The 24546-nt window shown below is 38.8% G+C and overlaps 1 long non-coding RNA gene across 1 annotated transcript; it reads left to right on the top strand.

The window, feature by feature from the left end:
* The first annotated feature begins 48 nt into the window (after positions 1–48).
* On the top strand, positions 49–24202 carry LOC308620541. Its single transcript, XR_014016336.1, has 3 exons — positions 49–122; positions 1778–1879; positions 24011–24202. It is a non-coding gene; the product is annotated as an uncharacterized lncRNA (long non-coding RNA).
* The last annotated feature ends 344 nt before the right edge of the window (positions 24203–24546 follow it).

Below are 24546 nucleotides of genomic sequence, written 5' to 3' on the forward strand. Positions count from 1 at the left end.
ACTGCGGCGGCGCGCGGTGAGCGTTGCCATCTCGGGCACGCGCACGCAAAGCTCTCGGAGAGGATCGATCATTTAGGAGCTTCTTAGCTGCCCGCCGCGGTGCTCGATTGAAAAGGATTCAGGCAAGTTTGTGTCAGGTCGCAAAATCTGCCTTTAATGCTTTCTACTGACTTCTTATAACGCATAATTAGAAGAGATACCTCTAGTCTTCAAGTACAGCAGTATGACAAGGATTTAGGATGGCTGGGGGTCTAGTGCTCCCTCTTCCCCTTCACTCGTTAGCAAACCACTCTGTCAACGTCAAGTTCCACATCTGTAAAATGGGGAAATACTATCTGGGTTGTAATGAGGACTTTAAGAGATTACTACTTAAACACCGCTTTTTAAAGAGGCTGATAAAGAATAGTAGTTCAATACAACGTTAATTTACTTTCTCAATCTTACTCTGCTCGTTTCTGTGTTAGTTAATTTCCCACCATTATTTTAATTTTGTTATCCTATTATTTCAGAAAAATGTAACCAGCAATTTTTCATCACAATCGTTATCAGAACACACAGCCATATTGTAAAATAACCAAAACGGGCAATGATACTTGTTAATTTGTTTTATAACAAGCATAACCGAATGCTGAAGAAATACAGACGTGAAATCAGGCTTCATCATTTTCTACCCCATGGCATCACTACAAACTACTAAATTGCTGGTCATTTATCCCAATATTCATCAAAGACTCTCCGAATTCAATAATTATCTTCTAAAAATATTTACCGCATGCTGCTATATGCCAAGTAGTGAACTAGGCCCTGGAGACCATAGTCTCTGCCCTCATAATCAGTCATCATCTCAGCGCTGATTTGAGCCATTATCCTAGGGAAAATAAACACATACCAATTTTTTTATTTGCACTCAGTAATCACTACTATATTCTTTTAGAATTAGAAAGAGGGTCTTTTTATCTGCTGAGCATCTTGATTAAGTTTGAGGAATGGAAACTAAAGAAAGCTGAAGTGCTTTAAATTATAAAGGGAAATGAATTCAAATTCTTACGAAATAATCCAAAAGATGGGAAAGGAGTCAGTGAGGTAGAATGCTGGCAGCTGGATGGGAAAAAGTCCAAATAGGAACCCAGGGTGACTGGGGAGCCAAAAAGGATTTTGAAAGAAAAATTGCTAATATGGATACAGAGATTCTTGCTCTGCAATGGGCATTGTCATCCTTACCAGGGTCTTAAGGAAAGTCTCCATTACTCACAAATGCTTAGTCTGGGTGAATTATTTTGGTGGAGATGTGTGAAATGGCTGAATTAAGCATCCATGGCAATGTGAATAAAAGTGAATAAAAAGGCAACACAAGTAGGGAGATTAGTCTAGAAAGCAGCTGAAATCATGAGAATCTCATCCTCCCAGGAATTTTTAGAAATCTTGGATGGGCTTTGGACTTCCACAAGATATGAAATTTGAGTGTTTCAATCAATTTTAACCCAGATGTCAAAAAACATTTTAACCTAGATGTCCAGTAGACATGTAAACCCCATGTGGGTAGGGATTTTGTGTATCTTGTTCACTGCTGAATACCCAGACTTAGGCCTAGAGTGGAAAACAAGACAGATAAAGTCCCTATACTCATGAAGCTTCAATAAAGAAGAAAGAATCTCAGAGATGGTAAGTTATAGAACGAAGATTCATACCCAAATCCAATTCTCAATCAATCTCTAGGCACTATTTCACAGTGGTAGGCAGCAGGCTAGCCACTAACATCATATCTCCCCTTTCACAGCTAAGAAGTGTTTACCATCCAGGTGTGGACATTAACTAATTCTCACCAATGAAATGTGAGCAGAAGTAGTGTGTGCCACTTCCAAGGCAAGGATTTAAAGAAGTAAGTATACTTTTACCCTTTGCCAGCTGGATGCAGCTAACAAAGCAACAAGAGATGGCAGATCCATGAAAGAGTCTGAACCAGGGCTTCTGAATCACAGTGTGGCGTAAAGCCAGCAATTGTTAAGCAAGAAATAACCTTTATTGGGCTTCCCTGGTGGTGCAGTGGTTGAGAGTCCGCCTGCCAATGCAGGGGACATGGGTTCGTGCCCCGGTCCTGGAAGATCCCACATGCCGCGGAGCGGCTAGGCCCGTGAGCCATGGCCGCTGAGCCCGTGCTCCGCAGCGGGAGAGGCCACAAGAGTGAGAGGCCCGTGTACCACAAAAAAAAAAAAGCAGAAAAGAAATAACCTTTATTGTGTTTGAACCATTTTATATTATACATGTGTGGGTCTATTTTTTAATAGCAATTCAGGCCACACTAACCAATGAGTAACTGATATCAGCAGTAGGGTGTTGTTTAAAAAAATTTAATGTGGAGCATTTGTTTAGAAGTTGGTTAACAGGTGGCATGCAAACAGATAATGTGAGCCAGAGGACAGGGCACAAAACCTTTCTGAACCAAGGATTCCTAACTTTTTTCGATATTTACACTTATCAAACCTCTTGGTGTCAGGACTTATTTATTATACTTTAAAAAAGTATTGAAGCTTCCAGAAAATTTTTGTTTCTGTGCATTACTTCTATCAACATTTACTATAATAGTCATTCAAAGTGAGACAAATTTTAAAATATTAATTTATTCATCCATTTAAAAATAATAAGCCCATGACTTTTTAACATAAATATCATATTTTATGAAAATAATTATAATTCCGAAAACAGAAATAAATTTGGTCAGAAGAGTGGTATTGTTTTACATTTCTGCAAATCTCTTTAATATATTCCTTAGTGGGAGATCCTCTATCTACTTCTGCATTCCATCTCTTGCAATATGTTGTTTTGGTTGAAGTATATGGAGAAAACACAGATAATGTAGTTGGAAAACAGAAAGAACTTTATAATCTTTTCAGATAACTGTGAGTATTCTTCTTTGTTACTAAACCAAAACTCCACAAATGGTAGTTTCTTAAAGGACAGTTGCAATTTGGAATCTGGAACCATATAAATCAACATTTCATACTCAGCTACATTAAAATCCATTGGTCACTTGCACTCTGAATGGATATTTTACCCATGCATAATTTTGTAACATCATGCATTGATCATTTGGAAAATATTTGAGCTATGCAGATCTTCTAAATGTTGATACATTTCACTGTACAATATTTAAAAATCACATTCATTAATAAACCACTGATATCATAAGAAAAAGTCTTTATGTATGGAGAGGTTGTCAAGCTTACAGTAGAGAGTTTAAGTTTTCCAAAATTCTAATTTTTCCATGAAAGCCTGAATTTCATCATTGTCAACAAATACTGTCAGTTTTTTCCTTGAAATGATAGGCTTATTTCATTCATTTTTGAGAAAAAAAAAAAGTCTGCCAAATACCCAAATCTTAATAATCATAGTTTGTCATTCTTTCAAGTAAAAATTGCCTTCAGTGATAAAAGCTGCTAGTTTTGATCACAATTCGAACAGTCACACAAGTTCTTTTTTTTAAGGCAAACTGTACTTCAGTATGCAGCAGAAGTGCTTTATGGTGTTTCATCAGTCGGAATATTAAAATGACTTGTACTCAGGTTTTGAGATCTGATAAAATTATTTACTCTATTATTGAGGACATTCGTAAGTGAAACTGGAATCTTTTCCTGTGAGTACATGGAAGTGAACAATGGATGACTACTAAAACATTTTGGTGCCTTGATTTGTGCCAAGGTGTCAGCAGTTTAGCCACTATATTAGTTTTCCATTGCTGCATCACAAATTGCTACAAACTTAGTGGTCTAAAACACCACCCATTTATTAGCTTGAAGTCCTGTCCATTAGTAGTCTGGGAACTGCATCTTTGGTCCTCTGCTACGGGTATCACAAGGCTTAATTCAACATGTTGGCCAGGCTGAGTTCTCATCTGGAGCTTAGGGTCCTCTTTCAAGCTCATACAGCTGAGACAGAACTAAATTCCTTGAAGTTGCAAGACCTAGGTCCCCATTTCTTTGCTGGCTATAAGCTGGAGGCAGCTTCAGCAGCTAGAGACCACTGCATTCTTTACCTCCATCTTCAAAGCCAACAATGGAGAACTTTCTTACACATCAGATCTCTCCTGTGCTTCAAATCTCTTATAGCACAAAGGGTCCCATTCCTTTTAAGGTTTTACCCAATTAGATCAAGCCCAATGAATAATCTCCTTTATTAACTCAAAGTTAACTGAGTAGTAAACTAAAACATGGAAGTGGTAGCCCACCATATTCACAGGATTTGCCCACATTCAAGATTAGAAGGTTATACAAGGTGTGCCCACCAGAGAGCGAAACCTGGGGCTGTTTTAGGATTCTGCCCACCATACTTTTACACCATCAAATGTCAAGCACAGTGAAAGAGGCACAAAATGTCTTACTATTCTTGTGGAAATAGTTTGACCTCACAGACCCCTAAAAATAACTCGATTCCCCAGGGTACCACCGTTCTAAATGATCTCTAAGTTATCTGTATCTATTTTATGAAAGTGAATAGATGAAAAAAACTTTTTCTGTTTTATCCATTATGTTTGACAAATATTGGGCAAATTATCTTAAAAACATAATGATGGTTAAAAAATATTGCCCCCGGGCTTCCCTGGTGGCGCAGTGGTTGAGAGTCTGCCTGCTGGTGCAGGGGACATGGGTTCGAGCCCTGGTCTGGGAGGATCCCACATGCCGCGGAGCAGCTGGGCCCGTGAGCCACAGCTGCTGAGCCTGCGCGTCTGGAGCCTGTGCTCCGCAACGAGAGGGGCCGCGATGGTGGGAGGCCCGCGCACCGCGATGAGGAGTGGCCCCCGCTTGCCACAGCTAGAGAGGGCCCTCGCACAGAAACGAAGACCCAACACAGCAAAAATAAATAAATAAATTACTAAAAAAAATAAAGAGCCCTTTTAAAAAAAAAAAAAAAATATTGCCCCACTTATTAAATACACTCTTTATACTCTTATTCAATTTAAAGAAAAAATACCATAGGATTGTTATAATATCATTTTTCATATTAAAGAATAGTCATCTTGGGCTTCCCTGGTGGCACAGTGGTTGAGAATCTGCCTGCTAATGCAGGGGACAGGGGTTCGAGCCCTGGTCTGGGAAGATCCCACATGCCGTGGAGCAACTAGGCCCGTGAGCCACAACTACTGAGCCTGTGCGTCTGGAGCCTATGCTCTGCAGCAAGAGAGATCGCGATAGTGAAGAGACCTGCGCACTGCGATGAAGAGTGGCCCCAGCTTGCCGCAACTAGAGAAAGCCCTCGCACAGAAACGAAGACCCAACACAGCCAAAAATAAATATAAATAAATAAATATATATATATATAAATAAATAAATAAAAGATTACAAAATTTTAAAAAAAGAATAGTCATCTAATTACTATCCTTGGACACTGTTGGGGGAGCTATACATGAAAGAATGTAATTTCAGAACCTCTTCTTCAGACTTAGAGAAGCTGAAACTTACTCTAGGGCATAGTATTTACAGATTTCAATCACCAGTACAATGAAATATATATTCTAATATGACATTTAATGTTCAACTCAAATACTTAAATATATTTACCTCTATACATTTTTATGTGTCCGTGTGGAATAATAGGGATTCTATTTCTCCAAATTCTGTTCCTAAGTCAGAAAATAGTCATTAACCATTACACCTGACTCTAGTAGGGACCCAATACTTCCTGTAGTCAATTGTACTGAAAATACAGGGGGAAAGGAAGGAGCCATGTAAATAAAAGAGTTAGTGTTCATCAGTTCATACATGTAAATGAAGATGATTCTTGCATTTGCACTTCTGTCTACCTCCATTCCCCAGACTAATCCTGGACATGGTTGAGGAGGTGGGGGAATGGGCCAGAAATGTGGTAATGTGGGGATGATTTTCCCCAATCTCCACTAACAAAGAGAATCAGAAACAGACATTGGTGGAGAACAAAATCAAAGCGTGGAGTTCCTTGCAGACAATGCTCTTGGGTTTCACTATAAGAAAATACAGGCACTATGATTAAATAAATATTTTTAGTCTTCTATCAGATGTTAAATACTATTTATTTGAATGCTGGTGCTTCATTACATATTAAAAATTAAATATCAAAGTTAATCGTAAACTTTTTGGTAAAAACTTTCTACTTCTTGAGCTTTGTTTTAAATTACCTTATATAAGAGTTCTCTTGAACAGTCACAATTGTTGTAGTTGAAAATATATCTTATTGGTATTGAGTGAAAAGAAACCTTGTGGCTCTTAAAGTTTATGCACATCAATTCCATTTACATTTTGTTGGCCAACCAAGCCACATAGTAACATCTAACTGCAAGTAGGCAGGAAAATGCTATTGTACATTGTGCACAGAAAGAAAGAGAGCTATAAAATATCTGAGAACAGTTCTAATGACTACCATACCTTCTAACATATTTCAAATTAAGGAAAAAAATGTTGCTTGGACTAAGCAAGATAAACTATGCGGCTTTCTTTTTCCTCTGCCACAGTAACCAATAATGTTCTAGATAGTGACATTTGATAGATATGTCAAATCTAGATAGATTTGTTCTAATGACAAAGAACAGGGTCCCCAGCTGACCCTTGACCAACACGTAGGGTGAGCAACAAACAAATTTGGTTGTCTTAAACAACTGAACAATTGACTTCTTTGTTTCTCTGCCCTAATCTAGCCTATCCAGACTGCTGCAGATAAGATATGCACTCACCCACCCCACTGTCTCACCCCCTGACCATTTCACTAATTTACATAGCCTATTTGCCCCTGTAGGCATGTGAGTTTGTAAAGCTGTTTTACAGTATGCTGTCTTAATAAAGTCTGTTGCACCTATAACTAATTACATGATAATCATTTGTCTAATAAATATAGTGCTTTTAATTTTGCCTTTCAGTGTAATGAAGTATACTAGTGAACCTACTGTTTTAAGTTTCTCAGTATAAAAAACGTTCAAAACGTATTACTATAATAAGTAATCTTTTCCTCTATAATTGTTGTAGGAAGGAGGATCCCTTCCAGGGCCCAAGAGTGGACTTTTGTCTAGCACTCGGAAATGAATTGTCCAAGGAGACACATGTACTGACAAAGCAAAAGACTTTATTGGGAAGGGGCGCCCGGGTGGAGAGCAGTAGGGTAAGGGAACCCAGGAGAGCTGCTCTGCCACGTGGCTTGCAGTCTCAGGTTTTATGGTAATGGGTTTTGCTTTCCAGGTTGTCTTTGGCCAGTCATCTTGCTTGTTGCCCATACTTGGACTGAATCAGGGTCTATCCTGGTGGTGTGCAGATCTCTCAGGCAAGATAAATTCCAGTGTGAAGGTTTCTAGGAGGTTGACAGGATGTTTGGGTTGGCATCTCCTCCCTCCTCCTTTTGTGCCTCCCGAATTCTCCTGGTTAGTTTTTGGTGGCAGCACTGCATTCTTTATTGGAGCCTCCTGTTATGAGACAATTCAGGCAAGTTATTCTTTTAGATGCTTTGATGATGCTTTCTTTACCGTGTGCACGATCTAGCTTAAAAGAAAACAGCCTTCCTTAGATTTGCAACTAAATACCCTTTAATATTGTTTTAAAAAATACATAACCACTAATGTAAAGTGCTGAAGAAAAAGCTTTATACCATGGTAACTTTTTTTATTAGAATTTTTTTAATTGGAGTATAATTGCTTTCCAATGTTGTGTTAGTTTCTGCTGTACAACGAAGTGAATCAGCTATATGTATACATACATGCCCTCCCTCTTGGACCTCCCTCCCACCCCCCCATCCCTCCCATCTAAGTCATCACAGAGCACCAAGCTGAGATCGTTGTGCTATACAGTAGGTCCCCATTAGCTATCTATTTGGTAGTGTATTTATGTCAACCCTAATCTCCCAGTTTATCCCACCGTCCACTTCCCCCTCTGTGTCCACCCGTCCATTCTCTATGTCTGCATCTCTATCCCTGCCCTGCAAATAGGTTCATCTGTACCATTTTTCTAGATTCCATATATGTGTGTCAATGTACAATATTTGTTTTTCTCTTTCTGACTTACTTCACTCTGTATGACAGACTCTAGGTCCATCCACCTCACTACAAATAACTCAATTTCGTTTCTTTTTAGGGCTGAGTAATATTCCGTTGCATATATGTACCACATCTTCTTTATCCATTCTTCTGTCAGTGGACATTTAGGTTTCTTCCCTGTCCTGGCTATTGTAAATAGTGTTGCAATGAACATTGGGGTACATGTGTCTTTTTGAATTATGGTTTTCTCAGGGTATATGCCCAGTAGTGGGATTGCTGGGTCATATGGTAGTTCTATTTTTAGTTTTTTAATGAATCTCCATACTGTTCTCCATAGTGGCTGTACAAATTTACATTCCCACCAACAGTGCAGGAGGGTTCCATATGCTCCACACCCCCTCCACCATTTATTATTTGTAGATTTTTTATGTTGGCCATTCTGACTGGGGTGAGGTGATACTCCATTGTAGTTTTGATTTGCATTTCTCTAATAATTAGTAATGTTGAGCATCTTCTCATTTGCCTCTTGGCTATCTGTATGTCTTCTTTGGAAAACTGTCTATTTAGGCCTTTGGCCAATTTTTCAATTGAGCTTTTTTTGTTTTTGTTTTTTGTTTTTTTGTTGTTGTTTTTCATATTGAGCTGCCTGAGCTGTTTCTGTATTTTGGAAATTAATCCTTTGTCAGTTGCTTCGTTTGCAAATACTTTCTCCCATTCTGAGGGTTGTCTTTTCATCTCTTTTATAATTTCCTATGCTGTGCAAAAGCTTTTAAGTTTAATTAAGTCCCATTTGTTTATTTCTGTTTTTATTTCCATTCCTCTAGGAGGTGGGTCAAAAAAGATCTTGCTGCAATTTATGTCAAAGAGTGTTTTTCCTATGTTTTCCTCTGAGAATTTTATAGTTTACAGTCTTACACTTAGGTCTTTAATCCATTTTGAGTTTATTTTTGGGTATAGTGTTAGGGAGTGTTCTAATTTCATTCTTTTACATGTAGCTATCCAGTTTTCCCAGCACCACTTACTGAAGCAACTATCTTTTCTCCATTATATATTCTTGACTCCTTTGTCATAGACTTGTCCTCTAATCTTTGTCATAGATTAGGTGACCATAGGTGCGTGGGTTTATCTCAGGGCTTTCTATCCTGTACCACTGATCTATATTTCTGTTTTTGTGCCAGTACCATACTGTCTTGAATACTGTAGCTTTGTCGTATAGTCCAAAGTCAAGGAGCTTGATTCCTGCAGCTCTGTTTTTCTTTCTCAGGATTGTGTTTCCATCCAAATTGTAAAATTTTTTGTTCTAATTCTGTGAAAAATGCCATTGGTAATTTGATAGGGATTGCATTGAATCTGTAGATTGCTTTGAGTTGTGTAGTCTTTTTCACAATATTGATTCTTCCAATCCAAGAAAATGGTATATCTCTCCATCTGATTGTGTCATCTTTGATTTCTTTCATCAGTTTCTTATAGTTTACTGACTATAGGTCTTTTACCTCCTTAGGTAGGTTTATTCCTAGGTATTTTATTCTTTTTGTTGCAAAGGTAAATGGGATTTTTCCTTAATTTCTCTTTCTGTTTTTTTTGTTATTAGTTTATAGGAATGCAAGAGATTTCTGTGCATTAATTTTGTATCTTGCAACTTTACCAAATTCGTTGATTAGCTCTAGTAGTTTTCTGGTGGCATCTTTAGGATTTTCTATGTATAGTATCGTATCATCTGCAAACATTGACAGTTTCACTTCTTCTTTTCCAATTTGGATTCCTTTTATTTCTTTTCCTTCTCTGATTGCCATGGCTAGGACTTCTAAAACTATGTTGAATAATAGTGGCGAGGGTGGACATCCTTGTCTTATTCCTGATCTTAGAGGAAATGCTTTCAGTTTTTCACCATTGAGAATGATGTTTGCAGTGGGTTTGTCATATATGGCCTTTATTATGTTGAGGTAGGTTCCCTCTATGCCCACTTTCTGGAGAGTTTTTATCATAAATCGGTATTGAATTTTGTCAAAAGCTTTTTCTGCATCTATTGAGATGATCATATGGTTTTTATTCTTTAATTTGTTAATATGGTGTATCACTGATTGAGTTGCATATATTGAAGAATCCTTGCATCCATGGTATAAATCTCACTTGATCAGGGTGTATGATCATTTTCATGTGTTGTTGGATTCAGTTTGCTAGTATTTTGTTGAGGATTTTTGAGTCTATGTTCATCAGTGATATTGGCCTGTAATTTTCATTCTTGTGATATCTTTGTCTGGTTTGGTATCAGGGTGATGGTACCCTCGTAGCATAAGCTTAGGAGTGTTCCTTCCTTTGCAATTTTTTGGAAGAGTTTCGGAAAGGTAGGTATTAGCTCTTCTCTAAATGTTTGATAGAATTCACCTGTGAAGCCATCTGGTCCTGGACTTCTGTTTCTGGGGAGTTCTTAAATCACAGTTTCAATTTCATTACTTGTGATTGGTCTGTTCATATTTTCTATTTCTTCCTGGTTCAGTCTTGGAAGGTTGTACCTTTCTAAGAATTTGTCCATTACTTCCAGGTTGTCCATTTTATTGGCATGTAGCTGCTTATAGTAGTCTCTTATGATCCTTTATATTTCTGTGGTATTAGTTGTAATTTCTCCTTTTTCATTTCTAATTTTATTGATTTTAATAACCCTTCCTTTTCTTCCTGATGAGTCTGACCAACGGTTTATCAATTTTGTTTATCTTCTCAAAGAACCAATTTTTAGTTTTATTGACCTTTGCTATTGTTTTATTTTTCTATTTCATTTTCTTCTGCTCTGATGTTTATGATTTCTTTCCTTCTACTAACTTTGGGGGAGGAGTTAGTTCTTTCTCTAGTTGCTTTAAGTGTAAAGTTTGATTGTTTATTTGAGATTTTTCTTGTTTCTTGAGGTGAGATTGAATTGCTATAAAATTCCCTCTTAGAACTGCTTTTGCTGCCTCCATAGGTTTGGGTTGTTGTGTTTTCATCGTCATTTGTTTCTATGTATTTTTTTATTTTCTCTTTGATTTCTTCAGTGATCTCTTCATTATTTAATAGTGAATTGTTTAGCCTCCATGTGTCTGTGTTTTTTACAGGTTTTTTCCTGTAATTGATTTCTAATCTCATAGCACTGTGGTCAGAAAAGATGCTTGACATGATTTCAATTTTCTTAAATTTACCAAGGTTTGATTTGTGACCTGAGATGTGCTCTATCCTGGAGAATGACCCATGAGCAGTTGAGAAGAAAGTGTATTCTGCCGCTTTGGGGTGGAACGTCCTATAAATATCAATTAAGTCTATCTGGTCTATTTTGTCATTTAAAGCTTGTGTTTCCTTATTTATTTTCTGTCTGGATGTCTGCCCATTGGTGTAAGTGGGGTGTTAAAGTCTCCCACTATTATTTTGTTACCATCAATTTCCCCTTTTATGGCTGTTAGCATTTGCCTTATGTATTGAGGTGCTCATATATTAGATACATAAATATTTATAATTGCTGTATCTCCTTCTTTGATTGATCCCTTGATCATTATGTAGTGTCTGTCCTTCCTTGTCTCTTGTCGTAGTCTTTATTTTAAAGTCTAGTATATCTGATATGAGTATTACTACTCCAGCTTTCTTTTGATTTACATTTGCATGTAATATCTTTTTCCATCGGTTCACTTTCAGTCTGTATATGTCCCTAGGTCTGAAGCAGGCCTCTTGTAGACAGCATATACACAGGTTTTATTTTTGTGTCCATTCTAATGGACAGAAAATCCATTTACATTCAAGGTAATTATGGATATGTATATTCCTATTACCATGTTCTTAATTGTTTTAGCATTGTTTTTATGGGTCTTTTTCTTTTCTTGTGTTTCCTGCTTAGATAAGTTCCTTTAGTATTTGTTGTAAAGCTGGTTTGATGGTGCTGAATTCTCTTAGCTTTTGCTAGTCTGTAAAGCTTTTGATTTCTCTGTCAAATCTGTATGAGATCCTTGCTGGGTAAAGTAATCTTGGTTGTAGGTTTTCTGCTTTTATCACTTTAAAGATATCCTGCCACTCTCTTCTGGCCTGCAGAGTTTCTGCTGAAACATCAGCTGATAAACTTATGCAGATTCCCTTGTATGTTATTCTTTGCTTTTCCCTTGCTGCTCTTAATATTTTTTTCTTTGAATTTAATTTTTGTTAGTTTAATTAATATGTGTCTTGACATGTTTCTTCTTGGGTTTATCCTGTATGGTACTCTCTGCACTTCCTGGGCTTGGGTGGCTGAGATATTTTCTCAGATTCTTTCTCTTTTTCTTCTTCTTCTGGGACCCCTATAATTGGAATATTGGTGCATTTATTGTTTTTCCAGAGGTCTCTGAGACTGTCCTCATTTCTTTTCATTCTTGTTTCTTTATTCTGCTCCTCAGCAGTTATTTCCACCATTCTATCTTCCAGCTCACTTATTCATTCTTCTGCTTCAGTTATTCTGCTATTGATTCTTTCTAGTGTATTTTTCATTTCAGTTATTGTGTTGCTCATCACTGTTTGTTCTTTAGTTCTTCTAAGCCCTTGTTACACATTTCTTGTATTTTCTCAGTCCATGCCTCCATTCTATTTCCAAGGTTTTGGATCATCTTTACTATCATTACCCTGAGTTCTTTTTCAGGTAATTGCCTATTTCCTCTTCATTTATTTGATCTTATAGGTTTTTACCTTGCTCCTTCATGTGTAAAATTTTTTTTTGTCATCTCTTTTTTTTTTTTTTTTGATGGATGGGGCTGTGTTCCTGTCTTGCTGATTGTTTGGCCCAAGGCATGTAGCACTGGAGTTTGCAGGCAGTTGGGTGGAGCCAGGTCTTGGTGCCGAATGAGGACCTCCAGGAGAGCTCACACCATTTAATATTCCCTGGGGTCTGAGGTTCTCTGTTAGTCCAGTGATTTGGACTTGGTGCTCCCACCACAGTAGCTCAGGCCTGAACCCCAGCCTGGGAACCAAGACCCCACAAGCCTCGCAGTATGGCAAAAAAAGAGAAAAGGTGACAAACAAAAAGGAGCAGAACAATAATAAAGAATAAAAAATAAAATAAAGTAGAAAAATTAAGAAATGTTAGAAAAAATAAAAAGAAATATGAAACAACAACAAACAAAGCAGAACCACAACAGCTAAAAAAAAAAAAAGAAAAGCCCGGAAATGTCCTTGGTTGGGCGGTGGGGGGTGGGGCAGGGCTCATGTCAGGACTCTCGTGGCCAGAAGAGGCCTTGGTGGGGTGGGGTCCCCCAGGGCCCAGGACCCTTGTGTCTGGAAAAGGCCTTTGCAGGGGGCAGGGGGTGGCGGGGCTTGGGCTCAGGACCTGTGAGGCTGGAAAAGGCCCTGCCATGGGGTGCAGGATTTAAGCTCTGGATCTGCACAGCAGAAGGGAGCCCTGGAGGGCAGAGGTTCAGGCATGGGACCCTAGCAGGCTCGCAGGGGCCCAAGTCGTCAGGGGAAACCCTGGCCGGCTTCCCCTCTGATCTGCCAATGTCCTGAAGTTCTCTCCTTGTCCCTGCTGATCCCCTCACTGTGAGTGGGCACCTCCGAGCATGGGAGCCCCTCCCCTCCCCCCAGCAGCCCCTCAGGGGTGCCAGTCCCATCCTGCCTCCACTTTTCCTCCTCCCTCCCTCCATCCCATGACCCCAGGACCTGCATAGCCGGAGGGGGCCACAGAGGGTGAAGGTTCAGACCCGGGACCCCAGCAGGTTCACTGGGGCCCAAGCTGGTGGGGGAGAGGCTGGCCATATTCCCCTCCAGTTCCCCTACCCACTGAAGGTCTCTCTCTGTCCCCACTTATCCCCTCCCTGTGAGTGGTCCCTTCCAAGGTTGGAACCCCTCCCCTCCCCCTGCTGCCCCTCAGGGGCACTGGTCCCATCACACCTCCACTTCTCCTCCCTGCCTCCTTCCCCCCCACACACATCCTACCAGGTCACATGGGGATTCTTTCTGTCCTCTTAGGGGTCCAAGGCCCCCCACCAGTGCCCAGTATGTGCCCTAGTTGTGATGAGACACAAACTCCTAGTTCTCCTACTCCACCATCTTGACTCCACCCTGTACCATGATAACTATTAAGAAAAATTGTTCACATAAACTATTTAGAGTCTTTTAGCTTCTATTTCTATTTCCATTTTTATTTACATAGAAAGATTGTTAAATTACATGCAATTAAATCAGAGCTTTCTGCTTCACAGCCTAGCATCTGTTTTGAATAAATTCTATGATAGAATAACACTCTGACATCACAGCCTGTTGCTCTGAGAATAGAACGTCAAATAATTGGCAGCAACAATTTACTCAGCAGGGTAGCTTAGGATAAATTTAAAGAAAAGAGGCCAAGTAATGTAAGCAGAGAGGGTAGGGGGTCCTCAGAGAAAGAGAACCAGGAATGGCTTTCTTGATATAAGAACCAATTTTGGCCTAAGCCATTTTGTGATCTAAGCCTGGTGGCAGTGCTTGCCCTTGAACAAGTCTCAGTAATTAATGATATTAAGGGAAGGAATGCAGAAACTAGGGAGAAACAGTCAAGAAACAATAGTGCAGGACTTCCCTGGTGGTGCACTTGTTAAGAATCTGCCTGCCAATGCAGGGACCACGGGTTCAAGCCCTGGTCCAGGAAGATCCCACATGCTGCAGAGCAACTAAGCCTGTGTGCCACAACTACTGAGCCTGCACTCTAGAGCCCACGAGTCACAACTACTGAAGCCCATGTTCCTAGAGCCGGTGCTCCACAACGAGAGAACCCACCACGATGGGAAGCCTGTGCACCTCAACGAAGAGTATCCCCCGCTTGCCACAGCTAGAGAAAGCCCACAAGCAGCAATGAAGACCCAATGCAGCCAAAAATAAATAAATAAATAAATAAATTTATTTAAAAAAAAAAAGACAAAATAGTGCAGTCTTGGACAGGGTCCTGGTTCCTCAAGTGATACACATAATAACATATCTTTGAGTTCTGCAGAAACTTAAACCCCCATCCAGGTGGAGGGTGGAATGATGATGTTGACCCTCCTGATTTCAATCAACTAAAACTTGGACTCTGTCAACCTTTGCCCCAATTCTATGCTGAGTTCTCCTCTGCTCAAAGCCCCTCAGGAATATACATGTACCCTTAGATTAAAACTTCCCTGAATTTGCTGTTAGGGGAGACATTGCTTTGGGAAAGATCCCCAGTGTTCTCCTTACTTGCTGCAAGTAATAAATCCTTCCTTCTCTCAATCTTTGGCTTGTTTGTATCTATTGGCTCGACACCCACCAGGAGGTGAACCCAGATTTTGGGTAACAGTAACAATTCCCATTTTTCAAGCATTGCCTTGGCACCTTTGAGTTATCTAACAAATATAAAATTTGAAATATTACACCACTAAGAAATATATTCACTGAAACAGGAGGGAAGGGGGCAGGGCACAACCATTAAAAGAATGACATAGCCATTGAGGACAGGACAAAAACTGGTAGAACCAAGTAGATATGATATGGTGGAAGATTTGACTGCCAGGAGACCTTGAGCCTCATTGTATGCCCATTGTAATACATTAGCATGCTAACACACCCATAGGTGCCATGACAGAGTTCTGAGGCCAACCATAAAAGGCCAAAAAGTGGGAGGAGGCCCAAATCCTAGAAATCCCTTCCCTTTCTCCAAAATAGTTGGAATAATCCTCCCACTTGTTAGCCTATGAAATTATCCAACCCATAAAAACTAACCACCCCATATTTTGGGGCTGCTCTCAAGCTTTTTGAGATGGACCACATTCTGTCTATGGAATATGTATCTCTCTAAATAAATCCACTTCTTACTTATCACTTTACCTCTCACTGAATTCCTTCTGTGCTGAGACATAAAGAACCTGAGCTTCATTAAGCCCTGAGACCGGGTGTGTGATTTCAACTGAAAGGCAATGGGTTCAAGCCCCAATCTCGGTTTTGGCTAGGTTTGAGTCCCAGCCCATGTGTTCAAGTCCCAATCCGAGGTGTGTGGTTTCAGCACCAGTGAAGTTATTCCTATCATATATCTAGTGTCCTTGTCAGGAATTGAGCTGTGAAGTCAATTAATATATATTTTGGGGACTCCTTTATTAGAGAAAGGAAAGGGATCTAAGGTTTCCATGTGATGCACAGTCCTTTCCAACAGGTTCAAATGTGGCTCCGCATGGTCCAGCAACCTATAAACCAAAAAAATAAGACATCCAGTCTTCCTGCTGGGGAAATTCTAGGAGTTTGATGGTTGTTTTAAGGCTCAAAGTCTTTTTTAGTCCAGGTACCTAGTTTCTTGAACAACACAATTCCCCTAAACTTAGCAGACTTTCTAACATATTTGCTTTTACTTCCATATTCTAAATTCCACTTTCTAGTTCTTTCTTACACATATATAATTCTCGAGAATGATTTATTTCTTTGCTTCTTCATACATATGCCCCTCACTCTCAACTTAATTAAGGATGGCTATCTTGAGGCTATCTGCAGCAACAAGTTTGGATGGCAAGGTTAAAAACCTTAATCTGATCTTTGCAAAAAGATTGAGTCACGTTTTATTTCAACTGAGAGATATTTTAGTGCCTTTGTCACTTAAATTTTTTCCAGTCTTATCTTTTGTTACTTAGGATCTAGGAGCAGTCAGCTTTTCTAATCCTGAAAGGACCTTGAGCTCTAGAATTCCTTAGTACCCTTCTATCTCTCCTAAAAAAAAACCAAACAGTTCTCATCTGAGCTCCCCTCTTTCACGTAATATCTTGCTAAAGGCAGATAACTGTAACCGACACATTATCACTCTGCCTCCATTTTACTTCCCATAGATTTAGAGTCTCACTAGGTTCATGGTTAACTTCTACTTCTCATTGGGGACAGTTTTACTAAATATTTTACCAAGGTACAGTAGGGCTGTCCAGCTAACCAGCCTGCTACTCTGCTTCTTTCTTGCCTGCTGCCTACTTATTCTATACAACATATTTTATGTTTCTGCACCCTCCTTCCAAACACCAATGTCTGTATTCATGTGGTAGTCATTACTGTCATTTACCAAATATGTCTGGATTTCCATTTTCTTGGATTCCATTTCTTTGTTCTTTTTAAAGATAAGCATGACCATTTGACTTGTTTTGATAGAAGTGATATATCACATATGCACAGAAACATTAAAAGCCAATGTATGATTTATCATAGTTCTTTTCCACTGCTGTGGTGATCATGGAAGCATAAGTCAAGATGAAGTTTTTATCAGCCTAGCTATGATGACTAGAGTCTTCTTGATGGCATACTGTAAACAAGAAATTAATTTTCATTTGATAAGATATTGAGATTTTGGTGTTATTGTAACATAGCCTAGTCCTGACAAATACAGTCAAGATATGGCAAATGTTACAATAAACAACCCTGAAATTTCAGTGGCTTAACATAGCAGAATCATATTTCTCCTTCGTTTGACAGTTCAGTGTGGTATTTGGCAGGCAATCTTCCATGTGATGATTGAGGGATCTAGACTACTTCCATTTTGAGGCTCCACTATTCCCTGGGACGATAGAATCCTCTCCTGAGTGATTTGAATCTGGCTGACTGGCAGGTAAAGAGCAGCCTAAGGCAGGAGATTTTCATGGCAGGGCAGGAAATATAATCTTACTATGTCTCCAGGATAAGAAAGAATGACTTTCAGTGAACACATAGCACTCCCTGACACAGAAACCTGGAGCTCCACTGAATGAATCTGCAGGTCGCTCAGGCCTTGACTTTCTTTTAAGGTGTGTACAGGGCTGGTTCCATGAGCACATGTGAGAATTCTCTGGTTGTTTAGCCCATAGAGAGAAAATATCTTGAAAAAAATTTTGTGTGCTTTTCTTTTCTGAACATTCTTGTTAATGACCATTTTAATCAGTGTCATTCTTATTGCCTTGAGAATTATGATGGTAAAGTCAGAAATGAAAATCAGTTAATGTTTAATTCTTTTACATTAAAAATATGCTCTTGAAACCTCATGATAGTAACAAAATAAATAAATAAAATGCAATTGAAAGCCAAAATTTTTGTTTCTTATGAGCCATATTTTCCTTGGAGACAAGAAGGCCCTTGCAAATTAAAAGTCCAGGCCCTGAAAGAAGCAGAGCATAGAGTTTATGCCATAACAATTGGCTAGAGTTGGTTCAAGAGTTGGATAGAGGTCGATCTTGGATGAGGTCTCTGTGAGGCTAGAGGTGAGGGAGTAGATCTGTGAGGAACACTTGGAGAGGATCAGACTCAATGATAAGAAATGCCAACGCTGTCATTTTCAGGGCCCAGAGCAGTGTGGGTGCGAAGTATATAGTCTGAGACTATTTGCAGATCATTTATTGCCTTTCTAGGAATCACTGCCTCTGCCGACTGGGCTGCACAGTCATGTGAGCTAATCTGCTCAGTGCTGAGTAGAAAGAGTCTTCAGTAACTGCCCACATGTCACCTATTGACTTTCCAAAGAAGTGATGCCTAACCAAAGCCGAAGAACTTGCTAAGTCCTAGTCAAACTGCCCTGTGTAGATCACGCCATTTTTTTTTTTTTTTCGGTACGCGGGCCTCTCACTGTTGTGGCCTCTCCCGCTGCGGAGCACAGGTTCCGGACGCGCAGGCTCAGCGGCCATGGCTCACGGGCCCAGCCGCTCCGCGGCATGTGGGATCTTCCCGGACCGGGGCCACGAACCCATGTCCCCTGCATCGGCAGGCGGACTCTCAACCACTGAGCCACCAGGGAAGCCCGATCACGCTATCTTTGATGGCTGAGAACATTGTTAAGATCCTTGAAACTAAACACAGGTTAACATTCAAAATGGTTGTAGTGAGATGGAAGAGAAAGCCCCATTACCAGAATTAGGGTAGAGATGGAAAATAGGTCAATTTACCCCTTTTACGTGCCTGTGCCTCCTTCTTTGCAATCCTTCTTTGATTATGTGGACTACCTTAAATAAATATCCTTTCTAGACTAGTAGAACTTGACTTTTGGTTGGGTGTACACTAAGGACTCCAGCTGATACATAATTATGTTCCCCTTAGAAGTTTTGATAGCACCTTCATATTTTCTTACTTTTTTCTTTGTTTCTTTGTTTGTTTTTTGTTTGGGCTTTTTCCCGACCAGGGATCAAGCCCATGCCCCCTGCAGTGGAAGCACAGAGTCTTAACCACTGGACCACCAGGGAAGTCCCTTACTTTCTCAACCATACAATGCTGTGATGTCTAGATAAAGCATATATTATTATTACATTATACAGATGTCAAAACTGAGTCACAACACAATTAAATGTTTTATCCAAGGTTGCAAAGTTAAAAACGGCAAATACATCACTTTAATGGTGGTTCTCATTTTAAGAAACAATTTCCACTATGCCAACTTTCTAATATCAAGTTTGGAAAGTATATAGTGTGACAAAAACACGACATCCATCTATGCTTAAGGCTGTGAAAATGTTTATGAGAAAATACCTAAACACAAGCTCCCTGCACTCACTTGTGGTTTTCTCTGCCACCCATCCAAAAACATGTGTTCATCATGTTTTCCTTTCCCTCTGTCATCATGACAAACAATGTTCCAGATAGTGGCTACTCTCTCAATCTGAGTCCTGGAGTGGATGATAGCCAGTGTCAGGCTGTAACTGATGTGCTCTAGCACACTGCTTTAGGATGTAAGGGGCACATGGCATATGCTACATTAGTTCTGCACTGCTGGGCCTCTTGAAAACACTAGGAGTTCTTGTAGGCTTTACTAAAGCTCCAAGATAGGAATTTCTGTTTTAACATCCCATTTATACTGTTTTCTTTTTCATTTTTTTCTTACTGGAATATAGTTGATTTACAATGTTCTCTTAATTTCAGGTGTACAGCAAAGTGAGTTATACATATATAAATACATATCCACTCTTTTTTGGATCCTTTTCCCATATAGGCTCATTAAAAAGTGCTGAGTAGAGTTCCCTGTGCTATACAGTAGGTCCTTATTAGTTATCTATTTTATATATAGTAGTGTGTATATGTCAATCCAACCTCCCAGTTAATCACTCGCTCCCCTTACCCCCTAGTAACCATAGTTTGTTTTCTACATCTGTAACTCTATTTCTGTTTTGTAGATAAGTTCATTTGTACCCTTTTTTTATATTCCTCATAAAACTGATATCATATGATATTTGTCATTCTCTGCCTGACTTACTTCACTCAGTTTGACAATCTCTGGGTCCATCGATGTTGCTGCAAATGGCATTATTTCATTCTTTTTAATGGCTGAGTAATAGCCCATGGTATATATGTACCACATCTTCTTTATCCATTCCTCTGTTGATGGACATTTAGGTTGCTTCCATGTCCTGGCTATTGTAAATAGTGCTGCAATGAACATTGGGGTGCATGTATCTTTTCAAATTATGGTTTTCTCCAGATGTATACCCAGGAGTGGGATTGCTTGTAGCTCTATTTTCAGTTTTTTAAGGAACCTCCATACTGTTCTCCATAGAGGCTGCACCAATTTAAATTCCCACCAACAGTGTAGAAGGGTTCCCTTTTCTCCACACCCTCCCCAGCATTTATTGTTTGTAGATTTTTTGATGTTGGCCATTCTGACTGGGGTGAGGTGATACCTCATTGTAGTTTTGATTTGCATTTCTCTAATAATTAGTGATTTGAGCATCTTTCCATGTGTTTTTTAGCCATCTGTATGTCTTCTTTGGAGAAATATCTATTTAGATCTTCTGCCCATTTTTTGATTGGGTTGTTTGTTTTTTTTGATACTGAGCTGCACGAACTGTTTGTATATTTTGGAGATTAATCCCTTGTCAGTTGCTTCATTTGCAAATATTTTCTCCCATTCTGAGGGTTGTCTTTTCATCTTGTTTATGGTTTTCTTTGCTGTGCAAAATCTTTTAAGTTTAATTAGGTCCCATTTGCTTATTTTTCTTTTTATTTTCATTACTCTAGGAGGTGGATCAAAAAAGATCTTGCTGCAATTTATGTCAGAGTGTTCTGCCTATGTTTTCCTCTAAGAGTTTTATAGTATTCAGCCTTACATTTAGATCTTTCATTCATTTTGAGTTTATTTTTGTGTGCAATGTTAGGGAGTGTTCTAATTTCATTCATTTGCATGTAGCTGTCCAGTTTTCCAAGCACCACTTACTGAAGAGACTATCTTTTCTCCATTGTATACTCTTGACTCCTTTGTCATAGATTAGGTGACCGTATGTGCATGGGTTTATCTCTGGCCTTTCTATCCTGCACCATTGATCTATATTTCTGTTTTTGTTCCAGTACCATACTGTCTTGATTTCTGTAGTTTTTGGTATAGTTTGAAGTTGGGGAGCCTGTGATTCCTCCAGCTCCATTTCTCTTTCTCAAGATTGCTTTGGTGGTTTGGGGTCTTTTGTGTTTGCATCCAAATTGTAAATATTTTTGTTCTAATTCTGTGAAAACTGCCCTTGGTAATTTGATAGGGATTGCGTTGAATCTGTACATTGCTTTGGGAAGTATGGTCATTTTCACAGTGTTGATTCTTCCAGTCCAAGAACATGATATATCTCTCCATCTGTTTGTGTCATCTTTGATTTCTTTCATCAATATCTTATAGTTTTCTGAGTACAGGTCTTTTGCCTTCTTAGGTAGGTTTATTCATAAGGATTTTATTCTTTTTGATTCAATGGTAAATGGGATTGTTTCCTTAATTTCTCTTTCGGATCTTTTGTTGTTAGTGTTGAATTTTATCAGAAGTTTTTCTGCTTCTATTGAGATGATTATATGGTTTTTATTCCTTAATTTGTTAATATGGTGTACACATGGATTAATTTGTGTATATTGAAGAATCCTTGCACCCCTGGGATAAATTCCACCTGCTCATGGTGTATGACTCTTTTAATGTGTTGTTAGATTCACTTTCCTCGTATTTTGTTGAGGATTTTTGAGTCTGTGTTCATCAGTGATATTGGCCTGTAATTTTCTTTTTCTGTGATATCTTTGTCTGGTTTTGGTATCAGGGTGATGGTGGCCTCGTAGAATGAGTTTGGGAGTGTTATTTCTTCTATAGTTTTTTGGAAGAGTTTTGGAAGGGTAGGTATTAGCTCTTCTCTAAATGTTTTATAGAATTCACCTGTGAAGCCATCTGGTTCTGGACTTCTGTTCGTTGGGAGTTTTTACATCACAGTTTCAATTTCATTACTTGGGATTGGTCTGCTCATATTTTCTATTTCTTCCTGGTTCAGTCTTGGAAGATTGCACCTTTCTAAGAATTTGTCCATTTCTTCTAGGTTGTCCATTTTATTGGCATATAGTTGTTTGTAGTAGTCTCTTATGATCCTTTGTATTTCTGTGGTGTTCATTGTAACTTCTCCCTTTTCATTTCTAACTTTATTAATTTGAGACCTCTCTCTCTTTTTCTTGATGTGTCTGGCTAAAGGTTTATAAGTTTTGTTTACCTTCTCAAAGAACCAGCTTTTACTTTCATTGATCTTTACTATTGTTTTCTTTGTTTCTATTTATTTCTGCTCTGATTTTTATGATTTCTTTCCTTCTACTAACCTGTGGTTTTGTTTGCTCTTCTTTCCCTAGTTGCTTTAGGTGTAAGGATAGGTTGTTTGAGATTTTTCTTGTTTCTTGAGGTAAGATGGTACTGCTGTAAAGTTCCCTCTTAGAACTGCTTTTGCTGTGTCATGTAGGTTTTGGATCGTTGTGTTTCATTGTTATTTGTCTCTCTACTGTTATTTGTCTCTCCATATTTGTCTCTTATAGTGTTCTTTTTTTTTTTTTTTTTGGCCACCCTACATGGCTTGAGGGATCTTAGTTCCCCAAGGCAGGGATGGAACCCAGGCCCATGGCAGTGAAAGCGCCGAGTCCTCACCACTAGACTGCCAGGATATTTCCATAGTCTTCTATCTCTGGGTTTATATATATGGAAGTATTTTACAAAATTTTGACCTATAAGGTTGTTTTGAAAAAAAAATCAATGTTAATGTATGGAAAGGAGAGCATTTGTATAGATCCAGGACCCCAATAATAAGTGGTATCCCATAGATCACTTAATTTTTGTATTGTTTGTTTTTCTGGCAAGTTGAAATGCCCTATTTTAAAGAAGTGTTAAGAAAAAAATAGACTATGTACAGGATATATGAATTAACATATTTCAGGGCACTATTTTTGGCAGCTTTGATATAGATACAACAATTTTAAACAATCTTTTTCATAGCTTCATGCTATAACCTCCCCCAAAGCTAAGGGATGAATATACAACCAAAATGTCAAATAGATCAAAGCTATGGCTCAGTTTCAGTCCTTTTGCCTACTGCCCCATTTGGCATAAATATATGTCCTCTGTCTTTATGGATGGATATTATTTAGTTTTTTTTTTCTATAGCCTTCATGTAACAGTAAAATAAGATGAAAGAGAAAGGAAGCTTTGTGTCTTACCTAAAGTCACTGAGTGTCTTTGGATTTGAAACCAGAACACATGTGTTTCTATTTAAGGTAAATGCTTCATCCCTCCCTTTCCTTCTAATTTACTTTTATTAAAAAAAAATTATAGTATACAACAAAGAACCACAGTACTCTGTTATAGTTTGTTTCTCCATTCTAGGTGCTTTCTTGATGAAAAATAATGTATATCTGTGTGTTGGTGAACAGCAGAAAAGATTAAAACCACATAACTAGGAAATTCTATACTGCTCACAGACAGTGATGCCCCTTCTATTAGAGCAATTGGAGTAATGGAATGCTTCATTTTGAGAATGGAGGTATAGTGGTGGCATTTTGCACTGATCAGGGAAAGCAATGAAGAAAATGATCTAAGTGATTTCCAGGGAAATCACCTTCCCTTTAATATCACTAACAAGCATAGATTATTGACCCTATTCTTTGTTCATAATGTTCTTTTAAACGTAAATAGGCTACATGTATTTCCTCCTCTGAACTGTAAGCATCATGAATGCAAAAGTCATGCCTGACTTTTATATCCCTAATTCCAGCAGTTCCTAGTTTGTGATCACTAAATATTGTTTGAGTAACAGACTGAATGAGTGAATATCATACATAGACTCACAATTGTATTTTTTTTTTCAGAGAATTCTATAGATGCAGGCAGGCTCCTATCCAGTCAGTGCATTCAGCTGAATCTCCAGAATCTCCAGGTGTGATGGGGTCTTCTTCGTTACATCTGGAAGTGGCTCTTTATGGTCCAGTCACCTGTGAACTCAGTGACAATTATCTGCTCCCCACTCTCATGCAATAGACAACAGTGGAAAAGGGACATGATAACCACAATAAATATTCCTATTTAGAAAAGAAGATGTGCAATAGTCCCGGGTCCGTAACAATGCTGGTATCCTGCTAGACAGGCATTATGAGGGTTTCTTATCCTTCAAATAGGCTTTCATTCTGCTCCCTGTAAGGATATCCCTTGAACATTGTCCTCTGAGGTCTTCATGCATCTCCTTTAGATTTTTATCCCATTTCCTTTGTCCCATTTGGGAAAAGGAATGTTTAGCTTTTGTAGCTCACTTCTTGAAGAAATAAGCTTGGTTATGTCTAATAGGGTTTTGTTACTGTCCTTTGTTTTGTTTTGTGGGATTTTTAAGGCACCTTTTAAATCAACCTTA

Source organism: Mesoplodon bidens (assembly GCF_964165515.1).
Source record: "Mesoplodon bidens genome assembly, chromosome: 7".
In the NCBI taxonomy this organism is placed as follows: domain Eukaryota; kingdom Metazoa; phylum Chordata; class Mammalia; order Artiodactyla; family Ziphiidae; genus Mesoplodon; species Mesoplodon bidens.